This window comes from Anas platyrhynchos, chromosome 3, assembly GCF_047663525.1.
Source record: "Anas platyrhynchos isolate ZD024472 breed Pekin duck chromosome 3, IASCAAS_PekinDuck_T2T, whole genome shotgun sequence".
NCBI lineage: Eukaryota > Metazoa > Chordata > Aves > Anseriformes > Anatidae > Anas > Anas platyrhynchos.
This window is the reverse complement of record NC_092589.1, coordinates 43,681,092-43,700,467: the sequence shown is the minus strand read 5'-3', so window position 1 is coordinate 43,700,467 and position 19,376 is coordinate 43,681,092. Positions and strand designations below refer to the sequence as shown.

The window sequence follows — 19,376 nt, the reverse complement described above, 5'->3', positions numbered from 1 at the left end:
GTCAATTATCCCTGATGCCTCATGAAGCACTGTCCTACAGCTAGTTGAAACAGGCCACTGTTGAAATAACAAAGACATAGTAACGTGAGATAAGGCTGCTGTTAAATCTCTCCTGAGCAGTGAGAAAGATCCATCAAGGGCTGCAAAAGCACTATGGGTACAGAAGTAAACCAAGGACTCCAGCCCTGAGGCAGATTTCCAGAGGACCAGTAGCAGTCCCTCGGGAAGGAGCATAGAGGAAGACAAAGCACCCTGACAGGAGTGAAATCTTCTTACAGAACTACTTAGCAAAGGCCAGCATGTGAGACATTAATTTTTACAGCCTCTGAAAACACAGGATTCTGGCTAGACCACACAGGAGGTGAAATATATTCTCCCTAGCTTGAAGGTGGAAATAGCAACAACAGATAACTAAAGGACATCTTCAAGGTGACATGAAAATTTTGACACAGCCAAGAGCTGAGCATAGGTCTCCAATGTCTCACCTTGCTTCCCCCTCACTCAGGCTGCCAGGCCCTGTGCACAGGATCATGAGAGGCAGGGAAAGCTGCCTCTTTTTTTTCTTACAAAAAAACCACTATGCTGTTTTCAGTACCTAAAAGAGCCTCTTGGGTATTTCTGTCATAGTGCAGCTACACAGACCAACCTCCCGCAACTCCCTGCCAGCCTCACATCTGTAGGCTCTGGACCCTGAAGACCAGCCTGCACTGAGGAACCCAAAGGTGATGTAAAGCCAGCATTTGTTGCTCCTCTAACAGTGCCCGAATGTTACACCAGCCCAATAACAGGTTTCATTATTATCAATTTCCATCTGGAATGATTTGTAAAATCCAAAACCAGGAACATTAAGTTGTTCCAGAAGACAGAATCTGCTGTTGAAACAACAGATAGGACTATAAGAAAAACAAAGGGAGAAGAGAGATATGAGAAGAACTGGGAAACAACAAAAAGCGTACTGGGGGAGCCTGAAATGAGTTCACATAAGGCTTGATGGCAATATTCTTATTCATACTTAGTGTATATTAGCATATGCGGGGGAGATTATTACTGTCTTTGGGACATCAAAATCAGATCCATCAGGCTCTGAAAGCAAGAAAGCTACTGTCTGGAAACATCCTCTAAAATTAACAAGTCAGTGAAACTGCTTTAACATGGGGAAGCAGGTCAATCTACTCTGAATTTGTTAAGCAGATGATGCTTTGAAATGGCCATGGCTGCTGCTTCTAAAAGTGATTCACAGATATGCTTTAGAAGTAATGCTTGAATAGAGAAAGAAAAGGCACTGCACACTAAATGTGTTCCAAAAAAGACAGCACACCCAAATTTAGCTTCAGCTTTTCTTTTTCAGTCATCTGGCAGCAATGGGAAGCTATGGTGGGTACAATCATCTCATGTAGCTCAAGCTGTCCTAAAAGGAAAATGAAAAGTTGAGAAAAAAAAGCCAGGCAGCGTATTTTGTCTCCAAAATCTTCCGAGGCAAGGTAGCAGATGACACTGGTATCTGGACATCTGCTATGTTGAATCTGATGATTCCTCCAGTCACAAAAAAAAAAAAAATTCTTTTCAAGGAACTCTCCAAAAAGTTGAGTCAAGCCCTTTAGTAACTCCAGCTATGTGACTTTAACTTTTCTGAGACGAACACTGACTCTTCGGCCAGGAAGCTGCAAGGTGTGGAGAAGAAGGTATATACTCTGTTTTCTTAAATAAACCATACAACTGGCACTGTGGAAAGAGGAAGGTGCACACACACACACAAAATCAAGGATACAAGCTTATCAAAACTTGTCATTTCAGCAGCTCTCAGTGTGAAGGACTGCATTTTCTTGAAAAAGAGATTCATACTAGGACTACTACTTAATCCTCTTTTTATGTTACCTCTTTTTATGTAGGTTAATAAACTGCAGTCTACCCAGGATCTTTTCTTAAAAATCTATTAATGGCTGTGAATAAGTGTAGATATGTCTGTGTGTGTATCTGTGTGTTTTTAGCTGGTGGATTTGAAAAATTCAAGAGACTAAATAATTAATACAGAATAGAATATCCCAAGCTGGAAGGGACCCACAAGGATCACCAAATCCAACTCCTGGCTCCACACAGGACCACCCAAAAAATCAGACCACGTGCCTGGAAGCATTGTCCAAATGCTTCTTGAACTCCATCAGGCTCTGTGCCATGACCGCTGCCTTGGGGAGCCTGTTCCGGTGCCCGATCACCCTCTGGGTAAAGAAACTTTTCCTAGTGTCCAGCCTGACCCTCCACTGTCCCAGCTCCATGCCATTCCCTCGGGTCCTGTCACTGTCCCCAGAGAGCAGAGCTCAGCGCCTGCCCCTCCGCTCCCCCCGTGAGGGAGCTGCAGCCGCCATGAGGCCTCCCCTCAGCCTGCTCTGCTCGGGGCTGAACAAACCCAGGGGTCTTAGCTGCTTCCTCAGGTATCATCCCCTCCAGGCCCTTCACCATTTTTGTAGCCCTCCTTTGGGCACTCTAATAGTTTTACGTCTTTTTTTATAGCGTTGTTCCCAAAACTGCACCCAGAGCTTGAGGTGAGGCTGCACCAGTGCAATACAGAAACCACTTACAAACCAGTGAAACAGGAGTTAAAAAGAACAGCTCAGACAAGAGGATGTTAACAGACTTTTGCTAAAGCGCATGTCATGATAGAGAGCTGAGCACAAGGCACAACAGCACATTGCTGTTAAGGCATCAATTTATTTGTTCTCCCTGACTGCATATGGGAGATGCTGAGAGCCCAGCTTGCAGCACTGGGAGCCCTCTGCTCCTCAAACAGAGCTACAAAAGGGATGTGGAGACCAATGGTTGGCACTAAGAGAAAAATCAAACTAGCCCAGTCTGCCAGAGAAGATAACACAAAGAGAAGATGAGGAAAGCATTACTAAAACAGTTGGGAATGCTCAAAGTGAAGAAACTGGATAATTATCAACATAAGACCTGACTCTCCTGTCATGCTGGTTTTACGATAGCGTAATTCTGCTGACTATGAAAGACTTGCTTCTGATTCAGAGTGAACTAAGCACTCCGTGAGCATCGTGATGAGCATCATGAGAAGGTCTGAGTTTGCTGTTGATCCTGGTACACCTCTGTGCTTGAGTCATGAACTGGCATGACAGTCAGAGCCTGAGAATACTTGGCTCTTCCTCACCCATTCTCCTGACTAGACGAGCCAAGCCTGCATTCCATTTGTGCTCTACACAGGGACCAGTTCAGCTCCTTTTGAGGAAACCTATGATTGAAGCACACTTTCTTTATTCTCTGCAACACAGAAACAAAGCTATGCCCTGGCTAGTGAGGTCCTTCACCTGGCTCCTTACTCTTGATGCCTCCCTTGTACTAGCACCAGAGCTGGCCATGCATAGGCAAGCAATCAAGCTGATCAGAGTTTCAGGTGAGGTACTTTTCAACTGGGTCTGCTTTCCCATATGAATCATCTTGAATCACATCAATGTTCATGTCACCACAGAAGAGGCAGTACCTGGCAAAAGTGGTTTGTAAGGGTTAGGACAGGGAACTTAACGACCTTTTCAAGTGCCAGCACAAATTTATGCCAGAATAAAGCAACAAATAAAGCAAAAAGCTTAGTAAAATGCAAATATTTCTTACTTTAGCTTTTGAGCAAGCTTCTGTGGCTATAATTCTACTAGTGCCCTAGGGACACTGATGGATTCTGCCCTGTTTGAAAGTCCCACAGCAAGAGCATTTCTTCTGCTTGCTTCAGGACAGTTGCTTGTCTTGAGCAGCAATGTCATCTACTCTTACTTACAGCCATGCTGTACTAGTAGCAGGAATGCTAATGAATACCATGCTATTTTTTTACCTTCTCCTTTCTGGTTCTGGCTGATGGGCCATAAATTCAAAAGAATTAGTCAGCCTGAGCGTGCCATTGCCAAATTCTATTTTAAAGTGGAATTTCCTCCAGGAATTTAATATGAACTGTTTTAGACCTCTGTCTCCCTTTACCCACATTAAACAACACCTCTAACAAACGTGGCTTCTACTGAAAATAAGCACACATTGAATGTGTCATGTATAAAGGCAACCAAGGCAATCATTTCAGATTAAAAAAGCCAGAAATTCTAAGGGTTGTTTATTTTTGCATTGCAGGCATATCCCAAGGCAAGTAACTCAACAAAAGGATTTCCAAGAGCCAGCTTTTATCTAGAGGACATGAAATGGAAGCGTTAATAGCACCAATATATAGGTGTCAGTGTCACTGTAATGATGGCACTACAAGTCAGAGGCTGACACCTTAATAAAAGAAAGCGTCAAAACTGTAGAAATCAAGGCTATCAGATTTTCTTCACTTACAAAAACAGGTCTGTAATGCATATTCAAACGTTCAGCTGAAATGTGCAACTATATTTAAGGTCACAATTAAAATTCACCTCTCTTCACAAAAAAAAAAAAAAAAAGTGTGGAACTGTCATGCCAGCATCATCAGGATAGAAATAACATGAGTAAGTAGAATAGGTTATCTACCCCAGGTGATAGGAGTTCATGGTATATGAGCCACCTGTTTCCACAGAGGTAAGGCTCTTTCTCAGAAGACAATGTTTCCAATGCTTAAGGTAGAGTTATCTTGAGACCAACATTTTTTTTTTTTTTTTTGTAATGAATAAATCAAATAAATCAGGGGTTTCAAAACATTCACAAATCTAAGTAAAATGCAATCTAATCAAAAAGGGATTTTAACTCTAAAAAGGATCTCTTTTTTTCCCCCTTTATTTCTTTTTTTTTTTTTTTTTTTTTCCCCTTTTTGATCTGTGTTGTTCTTATTCCCCCTGACCAGAAGGTTTTGGACTTCAGGACGCTCACTTGAAATTTTGAAAATGAATGAAGCAAAAGAAAAGCAAAATTATATTTTTTGGTAAGAGTTTTTGTACAGCAGTAAAATTCAACAGATTTAGGATGAATATGTTTCTGTATGCTTTCATTAAGTCTTTCACTAAAAAATTATAGTTTATTTTCCGTGAGACAAAGAAATTAATTACTCTCAAACAAGAATAAATTGATGGAAGTTAGGATCTTCACCCAATCTGAAGTTGAAGGACTACTGTTAGCACTATGACTAAGTATGTGCGATTTTCTGCTCTTCTCAAGGAAAAATGGACACATCGAATTGAGGCAGACTATTTGATCATTTTCCCTGACCTTTGATGCTAGTGTTGATTTCAGTATGGAAGTCCCCTGCATTCAGGGGGCTTTGGTCTCTGCAAACCAGAATTCACAAACAATGGTAATTTTCTCCAATGCAGGGAAATAAATAAATCAATAAACGAGCAGCTACAAAGCCAAGTGACCTTACTTGGTCTAAAAGCATTGACTTCAGGTATGCTAGAATGAGGTTGTTCCTGCCTCCAGAGCAGTTTTCAGAAGCTCTTTGCAGCCTTGCAAGCATCTACAGAAGCTCTTTGCTCCACAAAACCTCTAGTGTGTCTGCAGAGCACCTGAACTGAATTGCTGATGCAAGCCATTTTTGTGCTCCTCTATTGATAACACCTCCCAGAAACAGGCAAAAGCACAAACTGGGTGTGTGAGGGGTTGTTTTCCTGGTCTGCTATGCAGACAGCTTTTTTTGGTGCATGCCCCTGGTTGGTTGCTCAGAAAAAATGCAGGCGCCCCTTCCTCCATCACTGTGTGCTGTACTTGAAGAGTGCTTGTGGAAAAAATGCCTGTCATTTACAAACCTAATGGACATGGAGGTTTTTCCAAAATTGAGGGAACACTGTTTAGGGTAATTCAGTCAGATTGGAACCCATGATACATCAGCCTTCATTCGAATGAAGATTTGATTGCAATCACCTCTGCAATTACAGAAATCAATGCCAAGATCTTTGATAAACGCAGAAATGGCAGTATAGCAGAAAAGTGGCATGTTTTGCAGGTAGCAAAGACCATTCTAGCCTCTGCACCATGGAATAGTTTGAAGCTTTGTATGAAGGTGACACCTACAAGAGCAGCAAGTGGAGAACTGCAGGCATAACACATCACCCCGCTGCACAAGCTGTGTAACTGTTCTGGTAAAGTATGACTTACTCTGGATATATTTCTAAAGTGAGAATCCGCTCTTCCATTTGAATATATATTAGAAAAGAAAGCAGGGAATGAAAAAAAAAAAACTCCTTTATGTGTTCCCACACTGCAAATGGCTTCTACATTGGTTTCCAACAGCACAATTAAGTTTCAGCTTGGTTTGGTTTATAGCTAAAAAATCAGTCCTGAGGTTTATTTGGATTTAACCTTTTTCTCCCAGCTCTGAATATCGCACTGTGTAATTCTGGAGATAATATACATATATGTGTGTGTACATATATATATATATATATATATATATATATATAAATAATGAAGGCACTAGGTTCAGTTTAAAAAAAAAAACACATCATGGATTTCATAGAACTGTAACTGGGTATTCTGTTAGTGTACTCAGATTCAGGATTTTCTATGGCTTTCACATATCTCAGCACCTCATAAAGGCTAATCAATTTATCTTTACAAAACCAGGTGCTGTAGTCTGGTTGCCCTTGGGCTGCATGCTCAACCCGTCCCTCATAGTAACTCATGCCTTCCCTCTCATTTGTTGTTTTGTGCACCTCAGCCACTGTAGAGCCTTAGCAGGATCTATTAGCTGTAAACAAGTTAACCCTCTGTCAAGGCTCCTGTAAGACAGAGCAGAGCTATTACTCCCAACAGGCACAGAGACATTGAGCAACTTCTTCAAGATCAGAAGGAACATTTGTGGCAGGAGCTGGAGCTATCTTGTCTCTCCTGGACCTCAGTCCAGCATTTCAACTTCAGAACTTGTTTACCCCGGTAAATAGTCAGTGAGGCAGCAAAGCCTAGAGAGAGGACATGGTAAGGCAGTGTGTGCTTCAATGCGTGCTTTAGCAAAGCTGGCAGAGGCCACACATGCATGTATAATACAAAGTGGTAATCACAAGCAATGTGCCACAATGGAGCATGGAAGCCAGCACCTATGCAGCCAGTGGCACAGCTGTTCTGTGAATAAATAAAAGATTACAATATCATGGACTAGAGAGCACGAGCACAAAGTTCTCCCCATCAGAAAAAGAAGAACTGAGGAATTAAAAGAAATAAACTGAACAAGGCAAAGCAAAGCCAGTCAGTGACAACGCTAGTCTGTTTCAGGAGAACTGCGTGCAATGATGGCAAAGCAAAATGGCATTCATTTCTTGAAAATCCCTTGAAAGCAAACAAGTGTTCTTTGACCCATAGGGTGCTGTTGCCATGATCTCTGCATGCAAAATATGCAATTGATAAGAGTGAACAGTCCACATTTTGTCTTCCTCATAAAAGGCTGTCCCAAGGCTTCCTCTAGTTAGACTGTCCCAAATCTGAGTACAAATCTTGAGTTCTTCAGCTTCAACATATTTTCCTTCTGATCGATGAACTTCGGTTTCACATGCCCATGTTATTTTACAGTCTCTGCCCTTCCTTCCTTCAAAACACGTAGAAGAGGTCGTCTACAGTGGAAAATCTTTAGCTAACTCACTTGTTAGAAATCATTATGATCCAAGTGGATAGTAATAGTTCAACCAGTCTGAGATCCATTGACCTCAAACTTACAATTTCTGTACCAGCTGAAATGCAGTCCTACTTTTGAGTAGAAAACACAATTTCTAAATCAACACAGCATTTAACATTTCCTACTTCGGTTTACCTATTTGAGCTACTCTGTTGTGGCTTGAAGGGTTGCAGAAGTTCAGAAACTTATCGACAATTTAAAAATGTAGCCATGCCCAAAGGCATGCAAAGGCTGCAATCAGGATTCTCTTCTCTTTAGTGCTTTTAAATGTACAAGAAAAGGAAATGGGTTGGGGAAGGCTTACACTTGAAGATGAGTGGGCTACATCAACAAGCTCGTTCTACTGAGGGAACTGGGAAGCGTACCAACATTCGCGTTAGGTCTAAAACATTCTCCTTGGTAAAATGGAAAGTGGTAGGAAAATCTGACGACTCTTTTAAGCAATCGTACGGGCTTACCCAGGAAGCAATACTGTATGCTCCATCTCTATTTACTGCATAGAAAACTCACGTATATAAAAAGATAAATGAAAATCTTCCCTTTCTCCAGAATTGTCCCTTCAGTTTGTTATGAAGAATACCATGGCAAAATAATTGCAAGGACCTCTTAAAAGGCAACTATTTAGATGGAAGAGACACATGGAGGTGAAGGAACCTTGCCTATGATCTGTCAACTGCTCCCCGGCACGGCCAAGGTGCCCACTGATCACAGGCCAATGCAACAGCAACAAGATCACACTCTCCCTCTTTTTAAAGATGTGGGCTAGAAGGTGCAGACAGTACCAAGAAAATTTTGCACAAAAAAGGCAACTCTTTTTTAGGCACTTTTCCTTGGCTGCTAGTAGCATCAAACACCCCCGTAGCCCATCCTCATCAGGCCATAAAGCAAGCAGTTGATTTTCCTGTACTTAGTTTTGCATGTCTGCATAGCTTGATTTATATATAGGGGAAACAAGACAACCAGTAAGGATGAAAATAGTTGAACAAAGGGCAATGAGGAGGAATGATGTAAACTCACCTGATAGAGTGATTTTTCTCTCCTAACTATCTTTACCCCTCACAGGAGATTTATGGGCTTGAGGAAATCATAGAACTAAGGGTGCAAAGAGACAGGCTATTGGAAAGAAGAGGAGGAAGACTTGAATCTTTATTTTAGCCTTTCCACCCAGAGGGCATGGAAACAATTATAGTATGTCTTTTTATTCATTTCAAAAGGGATTTGCATTATTGCCTAATTCATCCTCATAACCACCCCCAGAGAAAATAATCATCTTGCAATACGGTTACGACAAAGGCTTTGGATGATTGGTCCCAACAGTTTATCCGTAACAGTAGATAAAACTACCAGCTACTTAATGCCTGTAACAATTCAAAAATCACACCATCTGTGATGCTTTATTTTATACACGTGAGTGTTTGATAGGGTTGGGGTCTGAGTGCTTTGCCCTGCTGCCTCTCTGTAGTCAGTGCAGAAACAGGCTTTGGTAGGTGCATCTGTGATGCATCTTCTCCTCCCCAGGAGGAAACTTTTACGCAAAGGCCTGGAACAATCACATTTGTATTCTCCTTGAAATAATTTCAGATCCTCCTTTCAACTCCAGTCATCCACCCTACAGTTTTCTTCCTGCTCCTATGCCATTCTAGATTCCCAGGGGCAAGCCTGACATCGGCAACATGTACCGGCCCCCTCCTTTTGTGGCAGTGGCACTACTGACTGCAGTTGCCAGAAACCAGACACATTCCCTGTGCTCAGCCAAGAATTCTGCTACTGAAAAAAAATATATAAAAAGTATTAAACTATTTAGAAGGGAAACAAGTGTCAAAGCCAATGAAGTCCATCACTACTTGTACAGAGCCATACCCTACTCTTCTGTACCAAATATATGATTATGTTAAAAAAAAGCCAATTTGATTTCTGTGTAACTTATTCCTACTTAAATTCAGAGCATTTAGAGAAGTGTCTGTCTTGAACACCTTTTACCCAGGGAATTCAAATTGCTCAATGCCACCGAGCAGCATGCCTTTCTTCTGAGCTATGATTCATTTCCCAGGTGAAGCAACACTTCGTCTAGAGCTGAATGGAAACTAGAACCCAGCCTTCGGGGGGTTGGTGCTATATTTAAAATACACATTTCTCAGCCTGGAAGCTGGGACTCCAACTGCTCAAAGACTTGTACTGTATGCTATCTGCCTCCAAAGATGTCAAGAGGATTGTGCACAGTACCTAACGTTAAGTGTGGGTATGAATCTTGACAGATTGGGTCTTAGACACTAAATCCTGTAAGGTTCTGGGCATTCAGGCCCCAAACTATCAATCAGCACAATTATTCCTGTCACTTGCTCCTTTCAATAAAGTAATAATGATCTAGTCAGTACCAAAAACTCTGTGATTCGAGATATAGAATGATTTCTTGTGTAGTCAGACTGCAGCTTAGAGCCCATTCTTTATATAAGATTTTCCTTTCACAGCAGAAAAACTGAACTGCATGAAACACAGGTGAATAAAATGATGATTTGCTAGCAAAATGGACCATGTACAACAATGTTTATTTCCCAGAGGGAAGTACTCAGCAAGAGAATTGCATCAGGACTGTGCGTATCAGAAGACACGCTCTGATATTTTCTGTATTCATTGAGATTCATTGATTTTATTCAGTACTCCGATCAGCATTTTGTGCCATAGCTAAAACAAGTTTGCTAAAGTGAAGGCACATATTTTAGAGACAACTTAATTTTTCCCCTGCCTTGGCAGGTATATTGGCTTGCATCCTGCCAATTTTAACATAACTCAGCAGCTTCATCATGTGCAAAGTACATGATGATATGCAGGTGCATAACTATACAGATGCTGATTGTGTTTTATTAAAACAAAAAGAAAAAAAGGAAGGTCAAATGCGGTCGTGGGAATTTCCTCCGTGCCTATATATGGCATCAGCTTTATGCAGTCTTCTGTGAGACTTTTATGCTAGATCAGATTTTTTCCTCCATATCTTAAAAAAAAAAAAAAAAAAAAAGCGCATGGAGAACAGGAAACATCGTGTTCTTGTGCTGAGTGTGATGCTACTAGCAATTCACTGAGCTCAGGCTGACTTGTCAGTTGTATCTAATTTGAAGAGCTACTCCCTTGTTCTAAATCTGGGGTTGGAACTTCCTGCAAGTGGTAAGTATCCTCAGCTCCCCTTCAAAGCCTTAGAGCTGCCAAGGGTGGGATTCATCGGGCCTCAAGACAACTCAGCTAAACTAAGCCAGGTCATGTTCAGAGCCTTTGGAGAGAAGTCAATAGTTTTAGGGAATGAGCTGTGTAGTCAGTTCAGGATACACGAGAGGAAAACGCCTCTTCTTTGACTTTAAGGAGAACTTAAGGTTACTTACTCAAGATACCTATTCACAGCAGCTCTTCCCTGACATCAGTTCGGAAGTACTTCTGACTTTCTTATGTCCCAGCACAAACTGAAATTGATTCCCTGAAGATGGAGTTTGCTTTCCCATAGACACATATGAAATGATGTAGATTCAAGGATTACAAGGACAAGCATCTGATTTATATGAGCAGTAGCAAACACAGCTATATCCAGCCAAGGTAAATAAAAATAGACTAAAAAGAGTCAGAAAAAATTCTTCCATCTCACTGCATACTATTTCTCCCTCCCCTGTTTTCAAGATCCTTCGACAGGAGCTTCAGGCTCCACTTCTTTCCCTTCTGAGAAGGCAGAAAGTTGCACAAGCTTCAGATGTGCATTTGCCTGATAATCCTCAGCAATAAACAGCAAAGACTGGAAATGACACTGAGCTTGCAGAGCACAGAAGTGTCCTGGTGGCACCAGAGGGCAAAGCAAACACAGGGAAGCAATGGCGTCTCTTCCTCCACTCCCACAATCAAGGCAAGATTATTTCTCTGCATGCACAGCTAACCTGCATTTAACACCTCTGCTCCCAAATGAAAGAGTTGCCATATTCAGTTCCCTAAGTTTTTGTCAGTCGTTATCCCATTTTTAAATTTCTCCTTTCTAACGTGTTGGAATCTCAGGAATTTTAGGTATAAGACCACTTTGTAAGCCTTTACCAGAGGCAACAAAAGGTTTGTTCTAGGACTCCAGTGTCAGCTGTGGAACTAACGAAACAAACAAGGTTTTTACTTTTGAAATATAAATATCCAATGATGCAACCATCCCACTAGGGCAAATACCATTCAGAATCACTGCCAAAGACAGTGAGGCTAAATACATTATGAACATATTTCACAGAAAGAAAGAGAACAAGAAGAGGGAGGTCATGAAAAGTTAACCATCAACAGCACAGCTGCTGTATGACAGAGAAGATACTTGCCACTCAAGCTAAGGAGAAATCTGACAAGTACTGAGAAAAATGAGGACCATTAGGCAATAAGAATTACTGTGTATTTGATATTTCATTTAAAATATCTTTCAGCAATGATCTCTTTTCCCTTTTAGAAAAGAAACCCGTAGATACAGCAGCAGAAGTCCAGCCCCAAAGAGCCAGCTACTGTGCAAAAACTTCTCGTTTTCTCTGCCCAAAGATATGGATGCATTTCCCGCTTGTACATGCGTTAATTTCCCCAGGCATTCACAGACGAAACACCAGGCATAGCAACTATTTCTGCAGTGTTTGTTTCCTAAGGTCATTCTTTAAAAGCCATCTTTCTTTTCCTCCTCATTTATCATCGTTCGCCTGCGGGGAGTCTGAGAGCAAGGCACGGACATCTGTACATACTGTAAGTGGGACTGGCGCTTCTACTGCATCAAGAAAGCCAGGAGGAAATAAATAAATAAATAGAAGACCCTGAAAATCATCCAACTTACCAAGCCAGCGAGAACTTTTGAAGAGGGACAAACACATTTCTCCTTGTTTGCACAAATCCGCGCCCCACGTAGTGCTGCCAGCATATGATGGCTTTTTTCCAGCCTTACATCACTGTAAAATGAGAGTGGTGCCCAAAAAAGTCTAAAAGTGAAGCAAGCCCAAGGCTTATGCAATGTGCTGAATTAATAGAGTACTGCACTTCAGAGGCATTGTACCAAAGCATACCAGTAATAATCACCCACCAGCAGGGAATATTCATCAATTTAAAGCTTTTAAGGCCTTGAACTGGATGGTTCACTGGTGCAAATTACCACACCTCCTTTCAGTTCAGTGGAGCTACACCAGGTTGTGCCACCTCACAGGTCTAGCCTCCTCTTTTTTCTCTAGTATTGCTGATTCTTAAATGCAGGTGGTGAAATCAGGCAAGTCACTGAGAGCAAGCAAGCTTCATAATGCTCACAGGTCCCAGCATACAGTTTTCAGCAGCTCTTTCAAACATCCTAGCAGTACACTTGGCAAGAATCAGCACATAAGCCTTCTCAGAACAAGCTCACTCTGGACATTGCAGTAATTTCCATTGCGTGTTAGCATGAAGCTCTGGATGCAGAGACATGGCCATTTATCATCCCCCAAAGGATGATGTGCATGCAAACATGCACAGCTTCCAGCACTCAGCCTCCAAGCCACTATCTGCTGAGCTCTTTGGACACGGATCACTGTCACCCACAGCTCAGACAGCACAGGACATCAAACTGCTCTGAATCCTGCTGTTACAGGGCAACGTGCTCCTTCCCATATGCTGCTGTGATTGAACAGAATAAAATGAGAAATGTAAGTGCCCCCTCAGACAAGCTTCTCTGCTCTCCGTGCTTAGGTCAGCCCATAGGCTTTCCAAGTACGAAAGGTAACTGGAAATTAAGAGCAGCCAAAGCCCAACTTTCTCCTGACTTGCCATGAGTAAAGATCTACAGATAATCCTCAGTAATACATTAAAGCAGACTTGAGGGATCACTTTAAGGAACAAATCCTCCCCACCTGAATTCCTCCCAAAGAACAGCTCGCAAGCTACTAAAAGCCAATGAAGCTTCCAAATGATGCCCAGAAATAGATGTTAGAGTTGTGCCCATCACTGAGGGAACCAGATGACTGATTGTGGTCCACAGGCCATTAGGACTCAGCAGAGGCCCTAGGGGTTGGTGAGGAACAGCCAGGGTGTGACCACTGAGCTGCTCCCAGGGATGTCCCATTGCAGGGACTGGCACCTTGAGGACGACACTAATTTATCTGACCAGATGTAAAGGTACAGTCTGATAGACTGTAAGATTAATTACAAGATTCATTTTGTACCATAGCTCTCAGGTCGCTCCTTCACCCATGAAGTGGATCTCCATGAGCACAGCTTTGCAAGTCCCTACCCTAAAATTATTTCCAAGAGGGCAGTATGTTAGCACAGCTATTCAGGAGTCCAGTAGAGTCACAGAGGTCCTGCTTTGACCAGCAGCAGCCCGATATTTTCATTATATATGAAGATGCTGGGCAAGCCAATGCAGCCTAGTGACAGAGTCGTACCGATGCTGACTCAAGAACAACCTGGGTATTCCTGTTTCTGAGTCAGTGTTGACTGGACACACTGCATGAGTTACGGGCCCCTTATCTGTGGATGAGCCGCCGTCCTATTGCGGCAGCCTGGTGACTCACCCGGGGAGTATCTGCACCACGATTTGTCTAGTCGGGAATGCTGATATTTAGTCGGGGGGGAATGGCCCTGTTCCAAAGGAGTGAAGTAATGGTACGACAGGAGTAATAACTTCTGCAAAGTGCCTCTTATTGTGAGGGATCACTCAACAGGTTATATATGTGGCTACGCAGTGATCAATCAGTCCCCTCTGCAGGGGACATGCCAACCGCTCTGCACCAGGAATGCTGCACAGAAGCACTGTAGAGGAGAAGTGAAGAACAGCTCCTCCAAGTGAGTACACAGAAATACAATGCTGCGCAGCAAAAACCACCTAAGACATATTTACCAGTATTTGCCTCTTCAAACACCAGGCCCTCTTTTATCTTCTACTTCCCCAACACCAGGGCAGTGCCAGAGCAAGGATTCATGCAAGCTTTAAAAAAAAGTCCCAGGAAAAGAGAAAAAACCCAAAGCACAAAGGAAAACCACAAATACACAGGCATTAGAATGGCAGAAGCCCAGCAGCCTACCTAAACTGTTGTATTTCATCTGCTCCCTCTTCTGCGCTGCTATCGGTGGTCATCTGGTTGCAGGGTGGTCAAGGGAACAAGCAGATAGAGCTGAGCTAACAAAATAAAATAGTTTTCAACTCTTTCATCTCCCTGACCCAACTTCCAGCACCAGGAGTACTCATGCTGATGCAGCACAGCCTTTAGCACCTGCCCTGGTCCCCACCCTCCACTTTGCAGCAGGTGAGCAGATCCACAAGCCTTGGTCTAAATCTTACTCACCAGAGGCACCTGTGAGGATACCATAGGCGGGTGCAAGTGGCCACTTGACAGAGTGATGGAGTGCTTCAAAGGAGGGTTTTTTCATATCCTCATGGCAAAGTGTTATTATCTTTGTTCTTTTCACAATAATCTTCCAGGAAAGCACAGTAAGGTTCATGTAACCATGCTCATTAACTCTGCACGAGGTGTTATATGAATGCCTTGCAGTGCTACCAGTCTTTTGAAGCACAGTAGGGCCATGAAACAAGCCACGTAAAATTTAAAAGAAAGTTGGCCTATTCCAGTCCATTACAAGTAGGCTTTCGTATAAGAATGACTGCAGTTAATATGTGTAAGCAACCCAGAACAAAGGAAAAAAAGCCAGCAGGTTTTTCAAGACAATGCCAGACAAGCAAACAATAGACATAGCCAGTGTGGGATTTCAAAGACAACCAACAGTGACCTAATTGTTCTCCCATCAAAGTCTACGGGGGTTTTGGTATTGATTTCCAATATAGCTACCCTTAGTATAGGCTGAAAGTTAACGGGAGTGAAAAGACCTCTCCTCCACCTTCAGTTTTACAGACTGCCTCTTCCTGTTCATAACTGCAGAGTTCTTCTTTTCATGGCAGCTATGAAACTTTGTATATAGAAAAGTCATAAATATTCAACTCTATTGAATTTTCTCATCATGCAGCTTGGAAGTGGGAAGCAAGGCAGGAAAAGCAGCATCACAGAAGCAGAAAAAAATCTGCAAACATTGCAGAGTCCCTCTGCAGTAAGTCTGATATGTGGGTTTATTTATTTATTTATTTGGGGGGGGTGTGTTGCAACAAATTTTAATCTAGGAAGATATGAGGTGGATTCAAGGAGTGTCTGACTCACTGGGCAGAAAGAGAAGGTAAGAGCCTACACTGCAATGCTATTGCAGCCCAGGAACCGTTGAGATCAAAATCCTATCAGATTACTGGTGTAATTTAATTAAATACTCAGACATACACACACTTGCATTTATGTACACGGGGCGTCACACCCCCAAACGTTCTCTGAAAGCACATTACGTATTTGTATTGCAGTAATAACAAAGCATTGTTGGCAGTGATATTTTTAATTTGTTCCCTGCCGTTTGGGGCACGTGAAGCAGTCCCCTCACTACAACTTTGGGCAGGGACAAGGCACCTGAGCAGGACGAGGCCAGCAAATGAAGAGCACGTGGGTCTGGTGCTCTGCCACCCCTCTGTTTGCATGGGACAGCTCAGCGCCTGCTCAGCAACTATTTTTCATATGTTGGTTATTTAGGATATGGTAACAAATGCATGTTTATGTATAAATGCTAATTATGCCAATGTAAAGGAAGCCAAGATGATATTAATGATCCTCCCTGCACTCCGCTTTGATTTTGTTTCCATTTGATTCATGGAGCTGGCCTCACTTGGTGTTGGGAGGCGGCTGAGGTTTAAAAGCACACATGATGGATCTCTCCTGAGCAGCTACCCAGCAGCCTTTGTAGCCAGGGTCACGTCTCAAACCATTCCCTCGCTCGTAATCATGTCAGAGTCAATAAACATTTAGATCTGAATACCAAATGTAGCAGCGCTGGTGGTTTAGATTAAGAAGGAAGGAACACGGTCAGGAAAAGAGACTGCTCTATCGGTTTTCTCCATCACGACGTCTTTGATCAATACAACTCACATCTCTCACCACCCGTCCCACCTCCCGAGAATACTCTACCTGGAGGCTCTCATTAAAAAACATGATTATTCCCTCTGTATTTTTACAAAACCTTGAAATTTGATCTGTTTGGGTCTTTCTTCAAGGTAAGACCTGATCTTCTCTGCCGTGAATCTGCAAAGCTAACAAAACAATTCAGACGTTCATGAGGTTGTTTCCAATGTCACCAGGACAGATCATAAATTTCACCACTTCTGCCCAAAATGGGAGATAAGCTCTAGGCTAAATTGCAAACTCAGCTTAGTCAGCTCAAGGCTGAGCCCGAATGCTTCTGACACCCCCGCACATATGTTGAAGTGCTTGTAGTTAGCCTCTGGCTTTCAAAATTGGCATTTAAGTAGATAGAGTTTGTGCTCCTCTGGGTCTAAAATAAATTCTACTGAGTGGAAAATAACGTATGTAAATTATTAGTCCCAAGATTGGAGTAATTAGAGGGTTAGCCGATTTATATCGCCAATTGCAACAACAAACAGAGTGCTACAGTCTGCTTCCTGCATCTAGCTGGACCGATTGGCACTTAATGACAGTGAAATTGAAGGTATGCTGCCGAAAAGGCAGCCCTCCCAGATGACAGCTGGGGCTTGTGGACTGCCTTCTATTATTTTTCTGCCAATGCCGTATGCAGGTTGCTTGAAATCTCACCTTTGTGGGAAATGGGGGGAAATGTGGGACTTACGACTGACTGAACATTTACAGACAAAATCTCATCTGAAGCAATGCTCGTTTTTAAGTGGTTTCAAATCATCCATTCACAGCAATCACCAGAGGGATGGGTTCACTGTGGCAAAACAAGAACAGCTTAGGAAATGTTTTCAGTACTTTTCAGTAAATCCAGAATAGCCTTCTGGGGACCCTTCCTTTCAGCAACTTATGATCTAGGCAGATTTAGAAGAGAGAAGTAGAGAAAAAGGAATAACGCCTGGCAAGAAGTGGAGCCTGACATAGGTGCGTTCACATCAGCTGCATCACACCTAAAGTAATTGCTGTGGCAACACAGCCAAATTTTTCATTGTTGTGGACCTTGCCGAGATATCCACACCAAGGCAAACTTGTAAAAACTCCCCTTGTGCTTTGTAACGTCATGCAGTGAAGGCTGGTCTTCAGCAGCCTTGAAAACAGATACCTTCTGAGGACGTGTGCCCATCCCCTTTCATTTCTGATGTGTTTTATCTGCTGTGCTCTGCAGAATGTTTCACCCATCAGTACCAGGCAGTTGGGTTAAGCAATTCTATGCCGTGAAGTAGACAATTTCAACGCCATGCAACTTTGACATTTTTGGACACATTAATCAGTGAATGGTTGCATTTAGGGGTAAAAAGTGAGAGAAAGAGAGGAGAGAAATAGATAAATTAGAACTCCCTAATTGATTCAGAAACCGAAAGGATCAAGAACACTTTGGATTATTTATTCGCAGTTAACAATTTATCCAGCCCTAATTACAGTCGCTAGAACATTTTCTTAGCTGCAATATTAATTATACTTATTTCATGGCTGCTATTTATGTGAACGGAAGATGAAATATGCAATTAGGTGATCAGATGCTACAGAAGTATCACTGATAATTTCTTTCACAATAGGTATCATTATCCTTTTAGAACAATGCTACAGGCTGGGTGTAATTGCTGCCCATCATTTAGCAGGGAGTACAAAGACTCCCACAAGAGCCCTTATGGAGCCAGAGGGCAGGTCCAGGGCATCTTCTGCCCAACAAGCATGCACAAGTCACCCAAAACAAAGGCACATGCATGCAGAAAGGCTTCTCTGTTTGTGAAAGCTTGAGCATCAATTACAAACACAAAAAGAAACAGAGAAGCTCTGGGCTGCCAAGAAACACCAGAGCCAAGTCAAGACAACACAAGGCACACAGTCCTGGAAAAATTCAAGCAAAGAGACTTCCGTGCCGATGTGCTGAGCTCAACCAGGGCTCAACGCTGCAGGCAAGGACGCCAACCAAGGACACCAACAAGCTGCAATCCCTGGGCTGGCAGAAGAGCAAGACTCTGGCTTTGCAACCAAGAAGAAATTCAAAGCAACTCTTGATTCCGTCACCATTTTCCCCAGCTATGGAAACAATTTATCATGACGTTTTATATTTAGCCGAACATTTGCGTCAAGAAGGATAAAAACAGGAAGAGCATTGATATCTGTTTCTTTTATGCTGCTCCCTGTATACAGCTTTTCAAAGGAGGTAACATTTTATTTGCATTCTGTAGGTATTAAAGCTGAGGCACAAAAGAAAATAAAAATAAGCTAAAGCATTACTGTAAAGTGCAACAGGAAAAATAATATTTCCATTACAAAAGCTCCTATAGAATATATTAAAGCAGTAAGTTCCTAAAATTACATTTCATGGCATGTTAAAAAAAAAAAAAAAAAAAAAAAAAAAGGAAAGGGCAGAGATGGCATCTTCATTCCACAGAACCATGGCATGGAATTACCAATAGGAGAAGATCCACATTGAAACCTGACAGAAGGCATACTGGTGTTACCTTTCCTTACTTGACATCTCATACACTTTGTTCCCATAAAAGTCTTCTTCCTTGGAAAAGACCAGAGGAGAGCTACCCCAGGGCTTTGGTTTTCTCACTTACAACTGAGAGGAACGTTCTGCAAACTGTTTTTTTTTCCCCGTTCTCTCAGCAGGAGTCTATTTTGGTCAGTGTTGTGAGCCCTGCTTGTAAGGTTAGCTGACTGATTGCCTTTTCTGTGTGGAAAATGAGAGCGCCACCACAGATTCAAGGATTTCCTTTTAGAAAGAGAAGTATAAATATAGGAAGATTAGCGTGCATAATATTTAAAGTCGCAGCAACCTGTGTGAT

At 42.3% G+C, this 19,376-nt stretch overlaps 1 long non-coding RNA gene across 1 annotated transcript; it reads right to left on the bottom strand.

Annotated features, from left to right (window-relative positions):
- Positions 1-1,323: 1,323 nt before the first annotated feature.
- LOC106018553 (uncharacterized) lies at positions 1,324-14,790 on the bottom strand. Its single transcript, XR_002404222.4, has 2 exons — positions 14,587-14,790; positions 1,324-1,722 (listed from the first exon to the last, which is right to left on the bottom strand). It is a non-coding gene; the product is annotated as an uncharacterized lncRNA (long non-coding RNA).
- Positions 14,791-19,376: the final 4,586 nt, after the last annotated feature.